This window comes from Haemaphysalis longicornis, unplaced genomic scaffold, assembly GCF_048455015.1.
Source record: "Haemaphysalis longicornis isolate Haplotype H1 unplaced genomic scaffold, Haemaphysalis longicornis Haplotype H1 scaffold_5, whole genome shotgun sequence".
Classification (NCBI taxonomy): Eukaryota; Metazoa; Arthropoda; class Arachnida; order Ixodida; family Ixodidae; genus Haemaphysalis; species Haemaphysalis longicornis.
Window position 1 is genome coordinate 80441 of NW_027526385.1, and position 6053 is coordinate 86493.

Consider the following 6053-nt stretch of genomic DNA (forward strand, 5'->3'; position numbering starts at 1 on the left):
AACAAACAATTTTTGTTCTTGCGGGCATAGAGTTAATACTACTGCTTGCGGGAGCAGCCAACTCTATGGAGCAGCCGCATTCCTCCATGAGCAGCCGGCGATGCTGCTGCTGCTGCCGCTGCTGCTGCCAGCTGCCGTATCGCGTACATGGAGTCGCGTATCCGAAAGGGACGATGCTATATGTACTACGTAGTGAAGTCCCACCGGAAATTGCTATACGCACTACCCATATAGCGCCATCTATGGGTGCTGTCAGAAACACTTTTTTTATGTTTTTTAACGTACGTGGTCTCAAGCAACGTTTTTATTTGTCTCAAGCGTTCGGACGGTCGACATGGCTGCTTTTCGTCGCTTTTGACCGATCCATGGATGGATCGGTGCCACCAATCTTGTTGCGGCAAATCACGGTAATAAAGTGCAAGTATTGAGTCGTGGGCCGGGCTGATGCACACGATTCGCGCCAGGGCCGTCAAGCTGGCGTGGCAACTTCCCGATCGCGCCGTCAACACACGGCTTGGCCAATCTGAAGGTAGGTATTTCTGGCCTCGTTGGTTTGTCCCGTAACGCTTGCTTTACTGATGTTGAAGTAGGAGACCCGCATCGACCACCGAGCTTACGTTTCCTTCACCAGCCTTTCCAGCCGATGCGTGAGCATGCATGCACGTCGCGTGGGTCCTTCAGCCTGCCCGTGCAACCGAATGGTGCGAACGCGTATTGTATGCCTTCAGCGCGTTTCCCCTCGCCTCGTTAAATGTCGTTGCATGCATTGTTACAAGTGGGATGACGCATAAGGGCAAGCACTTTTTTAATCAACAAGTGTCAAGCTATTAGTAATGATAGGAGATGGGGGGAGTCAGTGCTGATGCTTGGATCCGCTTCCTAGTGCCGAATAGGCATGGAGGCGTATATCTTTCTCAGGGCCAAAATATCGTTCCAAGTTGTAGTGAAAGTTGTGGGACAGACCATGAAGGCACCCGTGCCCTTTTTTCTTATCGTTTCTCTTTGAATCAGCCTCGTATTTATGCATTGAGAACCAATTCGGCCAGCGGCACACTTTATTGGTTCCTTATGTATAAGCATGGGCGTCAGCAGGATTTTATCTTGAGGGGGCCGGCAAATCCAGTTTCACGAAGGAAGAGGCAGAGGGCATGGGGGAGGGTGCAAGTGCTGGGGTAGCTTGGGGGGGAGGGGGGGGGGGGGACATGTATACGTTCTTATTCTGCAGTATGATTCTAATCTTGTACATTGCTATTTTGAATCAGAAGTGGTTTTCTTTGGGTGGCAATTCCTTTTTCCTAAAAAAATGTGGTTCTTACTGTAAACAGCACCAAGCAGCAAAAAAAGGATATCAGTTCTAACTGAGGGATAAAGGTTCACGTCAATTTATAAGGCTATGTCAAAGACGACTACAGCTTCTGTAGGTGGTGTGGTTCCAGTTGGGCTAACAAGTGATTTGCAAAAAAATTGGACACCACTTCACACTGTGTGGTACGTCGCATACAGTTCTGCACCATCTGCCCCGATTTTCTGTGACTGTCAGTAAAAACTGGCTGCTTCAAAATAATAATGAAGAAATTTCTTAGCCACATTTACATTCAGGCAAAAAGTATTGTGCAGCCATTTCATGTAATAAGAGTTGGTATGGAAAATCATGCTCAATAGGTTTTTCACGAAAGTTGGTTTCAAGAATTGAAATTGGGCCAGTAGGACAAAAAATAACACAAAATGAAGAAACAACGCAACAAAGTTCCTGGGTTTTGCCATGTATGTTTTTTTTGCTCTATTTCTATCATGTATATAAGGAGCACAGCCGTATTGCTAATTATATTGCACCTTTGGTTTTATAGGTCACCCAGAAAGGACAACACCACCTGAAGCTGAGGATATGGTGTAATAAAAATTTACTTTATATTGTAAAACAATGGCAGTGTTGATGTGTTCTTGAAAGTGTAAGAAACAATAGTCTTTCTTGGACCTTCTGCATGGAGACTTATTTTTGGATAACCTGAAAACAATGTAAAATAGTTAACTCGTTTCTTCTTGTCTTCTTTTTCGTTTAGGGTGGAGGGTGCTTCTTTTTTTTCAGGTTGTTTTGAGTTGACTGTTTTTCACGATTGATTCAGTTATTTAAGCATTCTGGAGTAGACATATTCTCGTTACAACTGAGCAGACGTCGCCTGACGTTTACCATGCTAAGCGTCACACGTGCACCCTGCATGCTCACCATGAGCACGGACGAGTTGCAGTGTATGATAGCACAGAATTCTTTTATCAGCATGTAACCACCTAAGAGTCACATACTGGAGCAAAATCGTGGACATCTTATGTGCACAGAAATAATAGCAGTTGCCCTGCCAGTTGGAAAACACAATACAAACAACGCAGATGCTAATCAATATAATTCCTTCTGCCTAGAAATGGCCTCTTTCCTGTATTTTCTAGTTTACAAATGTAACGTGACGCTTGGCTGCAGCAGCTCTGATAAACTAGAAAGTGTCAACAATGAAGAGATGGGCATTGCTTCCACATAATTTACAGAGAATTTTTTTTTACCATTCGTGATGTGAAATTTTTTTAGCGAGTCTTTGGATCTTGGTAAGAAACTGCTACAATGCACAAAGTAAAACGTGGTGGACAAATGGCACTGCTAGCATGTAACATTATGTACGTGAAAGAAAAAAGTTCTATACATCTTCCTGTTTCCTTTTCCTGTGTCTGCATGTTGAAACCGCCTTTATTTACCAAAAGAAGGCCGAGTGGGAGGAGGGGTGTAAAACTTTTAAAGGTCACACTGCTAAAGATTGTGTCCTAAGCGTTTCTTAAAGACTATGGATGAGCTGCTTTACATCAGAAGCGTTTCTTACTATCACATTTAGCCCCGGTGACTTTCTTGCACAGCTTAACCGCCATGCGGAAAAGCCAACTTTAACAGCTCGAGGCAAGGTGCGGTGGTCGTGGTTTGCGACGGGAAAAAAAAAAAAAAAGGAAATTCACTGGGGATATTTTGAGCGCGACAGAGAGCTCACCTGCATACAACCCAGTGCAGGGGAAGGGAAGTAGAGGGGGAGTGATAGGATAACGTAGAAAGAGAGAGAGAGAAAGGTATAAAGAGAGCTGTCAGTCCTACAAACACATATGAGCACAGGTGCACGTTCTCCCGTTTGTACTGAGGAGTTCCTGTAGAACATGCTTTAGTTGACTGCTGCGTAGTCAATTAAAACTGGATTTGTGGAGAGACCATGCGAGATCTGAGCTATCTGGCGCCTGAGAAATCTTATATAAAGGCGATATAAAGCCGCCGTGGGTTATTATTTAGAGAGTTGGCAATACCCAGGAATGAACAGCTTCGGGCTACACATACTTGCTTATACAAAACTCAAAAATAAAATAAACAAAAAATGACTCGGCCGGCCCGACTCAACATACGATATGTTGATCAACACCGTATCAACCGTATGTTGTGCACCAGCTGCCCGCGTAATTTCTGTTCCTGCCTCGATGAAAAGCTCAAACGCGTCGTAAACGACCCTGTGGGCAGCCATAATCTATTTCACGCCCATGACTACAGCGCAAACTTTGCCGTGACCGAAAAGGTACGTTGCCGTTCGTACGGAGTTCGCGTCAGCCCGCCACCAAGCAAGCTCGGGAGCGTTTCTGACACCGCCTCATAGATGGCGCTATATGGGTAGTGCGTATAGGGTGCCTAGTGCGTATAGCAATTTCCGGTGGGACTTCACTACGTAGTACATATAGCATCGTCCATCCGAAAGCGTGACGAAGCTCCGATTTTCTCTGGCCGACAACGTAGATAAACCGGAGTTCATATTGTTGCAAGCACTATCTGAAAACGTGAGAAAGTTGCTTGTGGATATTTACTGCGTGGGGACCCAGCCAGCCTTTTAAGACCGCAGCAAAATAGCCGCTCTCGAGTAATGTTGACCCGTGACCGCTTGGTTATGCTTGGTGTACGCCGATGGTACCTGCCACGGAGCAAGATAAACGTACCTGCGTACAGTTTCAGCGTACGTGAGACGACATCGCACAGCCGACTGGCCCCGTTCGTACAAGCTACGTTCCACACAAGAAAAGACACCGTCCGAGCGTAGTTCTATGAACCTTCCGACGCATGTCGGCGCGGCGGCATCTGCTATCAACAGTTCGCACCACGGCAAGTTCAGAATGCTTAAATGGGCGACCTGAAATCGCGGTGTGTGTTCTCGAAATGAAGACAACTTAGCAGCGCCAAAAGATAATCGGAATGTACAGTGCCGAGGACGAAGGGTAGTGGCGGCAACTGCTAGCTTTTTACTAGGCACATGTGCGCATTACAATTACAGACAAAAGGTAATCTTTGGTGTCCCCACACATGTACCGCGTACGTACCACTACAGAGTAGATCTCCTCTTCTGAAATATTAGCAAGGAAAACTTCCGAAAATCGGGAAGTTCTTATTTTCTAGTGGGCGAAATTGTAGCTTAAAATTTGTTTTACACCCACGATACGTTTTATGAGCAGAGAAGTCTTGTGAGCATGCGCAACAAGCATCGTAATTGCGTGATATTCAGCGCTTAAAAAGATTTCCGAGTAGAAACCAAGGATTTCGTAGTAGAATACATGATTCTACGACAGTTTAGGACCTGCGACCTTCAAAAGGTAGACTAGCTAGACGCTTCATCTCATAGCCACTGCACTGGTATAACTTTCACGTCTCACTGTACCGTGGTGTACGCTATGTTGGCCAGACTTGACTGAGTCCCTCATGCAGAGGAAGTTAATTCAGGACACCCAGACAATAGGGTCAGAGAAGAGGCTGTACAGACGGTAATAGGAAGGGTGTACGCTTGGCCAGCCATCATGTCTAATACACATGCATGCACTCCAGCATATGAAAACCTATGGGTTCTGCACAGGCTCAGTAAGCAACGTCAAAGAGAATCTAATCTTAAGATGTGCCTGGAACGTGAAAGCATCTACGGATTGTTTGTGTAAACACGTATAAGCAGCGAGCATGCTGCAAATGTAATTGATAGGCAAACGTCAAGGCTGTCATGGGGCGAATTTAACAAAAATAAATGGTGAAAAAGATCCCAATTTCAAACTACATTGATGTTGTATGTGCATGCACTATAAACACAGTCATCGGTATGTTAACTGTACATAAACACTCAAGTGATATGATCAAACGGAACTAGAGGCCCCACTACAATCGCCCAGTTATGTTTCTTTGCAGTGGAATAGGTCGGTATCTGTTAGTCGCACAAACAAAATTCTGTGATGGCATGGAGAAGTAGCTGGAAAGTGGCTATGGAGCTCCAGCTGCTTTACACATTTTCTGTGATACCAGTTATTTGTTTGAAGTTTGCAATAAAATTGATGTCATTTGTTAGTCTTTTTAATGAACGAGACTTCTCGTGGCCACAAAACAGTGGTCGATAAACAAATGCTCACTTTCTTTGGTGGCTTGCAACGATTCACTAGAATTTCACATGGCCAACCCAAGGAATCCATGGCTCGTACACTGCAGGGTAGTGCTAGTCTCCAAAAACATTTGACAGGACGACTGGAAACTAGCGCGGCCCACACGCTCCATAGGTGGAAACCAGTAGCCCACCCACAGTGCCATAAAACAGCTAATGAATGGAGTGAGTCTCTGCTAAATATTAAGCAGGTTCAAAGGGTAGGTTCGCATTGATAGATTTTATGCCATCGTTCACTGTGCGTAGATTAACTATTTAACGGGCGCAATAGTCATTTTTGTTATTTCGGACAGTTCTTGAAGGGTTGCCTAAATGTTCTTTAACAAAACAAAAAGTGAAAGCTCTCAGTTAGGGATTTTAAAAACATTGTTTAGCCTTTCCAGTAATTGTCCCAGCCTGAAGGAACTCGGCTGATAGTTGGTGCCGACTGTCGTCCTTGCTTGCTAGCTCCCTGACCAAGCACATGAAGGCAGTGACTAAGAAAGATGGTGACCAAAGTGAGAAGAGAAGGTGCATCCCGTACAACAGCCCTTGATCATCTAAACACCAGAAAAAAGCGCCGATGACTCACAGGCC